The following is a 1,252-nucleotide window of genomic DNA, read 5'->3' as shown; positions in this document are numbered from 1 at the left end:
TCAGGCTTCAGGCACCAAAGGGCCCCTCCTTTACTGCCTAAGTTAATGCCTCCCACCAGTAAACCTCCAGGTGGCTTCCATTCTGTGCCATGGCCAATAAACGAGCCCCAGCTGACTTGGCCCCCGCCCCCACCTTTCATCCACTCCCTGAAGCCCTCACCAAAGGCAAAGACAGATTTTGGAGACTGAGTCAAAAAGCATTTCCTCCTCTTTTCTACTCCCCATCCCAGAGCTCTTTTGGGATGACTTAAAGAACACGAAGCTTTGGACAAAAGCTCATTATTGAACACAGCACTCAAACTTCCACTTACCTGACCCAGGTCAGGTCCGATGTTGTTCCTGCCAAATGGGGCCCAGCCCAGGTACAGAGAATACTGCTCCTTGGTAGTCAGCGCCTATTCACAAAGAAAAGAGGCTGAGTGGGGAGGCCACAGAAGCTCCAAATTCCAAGCGTCCACCTCCTTTAGCCTCCTTCCCTGGAGAAACCCACCCACCCCAAATGTGGCAAGCACGAATACAGGTTAACTGACAGATTTCCACTCGCAACTGACAAGTGCGCGCTAGACTCACTCTTAACTTCGAACGTGCCTCGCGGAACTAAGGAAAATGTTGGGCAGATCCCAAAGCACTTGTTTCTAGAAGCCCAGGCCTAGTATCTGAAGCCCGCATCCCCAATGGGCCTGAGCTTGGTCCGCAGTTCATTCCCTGGTTTTCTTCCGTCTTCTGAAACCCTCCCCATGGGAGCCCCAACACACGCAGGGCGAAGGAGGACTACATTTTTAGAAAAGATTGTTTCCTTGAGCCGACTCACATCTGACACCCCCACGCTCCCCCCACCTCCCCTGCAAAAGGAAAAAAAAAAAAAAACTATTTCCTGCAGCTGCTGCAACAGTTTCCAACTTGGAGAAATGTCATTCCAGACCAGAATGAGAAGCCCTCGAAGTGTCTCCGGAGTAGAAGATTTAAATTAAAACAAAAACAAAAACCCTCAAATGAGCTCACCCCGTGTCCCCCAAATGCCCGGAGTACAAGAGTTCCCCAAAGGCATGCCAAGTGCATGTCAATCCACCACGAACTCCGAGTACGGGGCAAAAAACTCCCCGCGCCCTGTGCCCGGCCCCAGCCGCTACCTTGCTGCCAGGGGAGCCGCGCCGGGTTGGGAGAGAGCGGGGCTAGGAGAGGGGTTAGCAGCCGCTGGATAATTCCATGTCTGTGAAGAGGGAGCTCGTTCCGTTAGGATGGAAGCGGAACA

The 1,252-nt window shown here is 52.6% G+C and overlaps 1 protein-coding gene across 1 annotated transcript in view; it reads right to left on the bottom strand.

Moving 5' to 3' along the window:
- Nucleotides 1–1,246, bottom strand: part of ITPR1 (inositol 1,4,5-trisphosphate receptor type 1) — a 413,260-nt gene extending 412,014 nt beyond the window's left edge. Inside the window, exons 1-2 of the mRNA XM_045285628.1 lie at nucleotides 1,131–1,246; nucleotides 312–395 (exon numbers count right to left, since the gene is read on the bottom strand). The gene's annotated coding sequence lies outside the window, so the exon portion shown is untranslated. The remainder of the gene's footprint in view (nucleotides 1–311; nucleotides 396–1,130) is intronic.
- Between the last annotated feature and the right edge of the window lie 6 nt (nucleotides 1,247–1,252).

The sequence above is a fragment of the Echinops telfairi genome, unplaced genomic scaffold (genome assembly GCF_000313985.2).
Source record: "Echinops telfairi isolate 266 unplaced genomic scaffold, ASM31398v2 ScPeMD7_7474;HRSCAF=8512, whole genome shotgun sequence".
Lineage (NCBI taxonomy): Eukaryota > Metazoa > Chordata > Mammalia > Afrosoricida > Tenrecidae > Echinops > Echinops telfairi.
The sequence above is the reverse complement of the archived record's forward strand: the minus strand, read 5'-3'. Positions and strand labels throughout refer to the sequence as shown.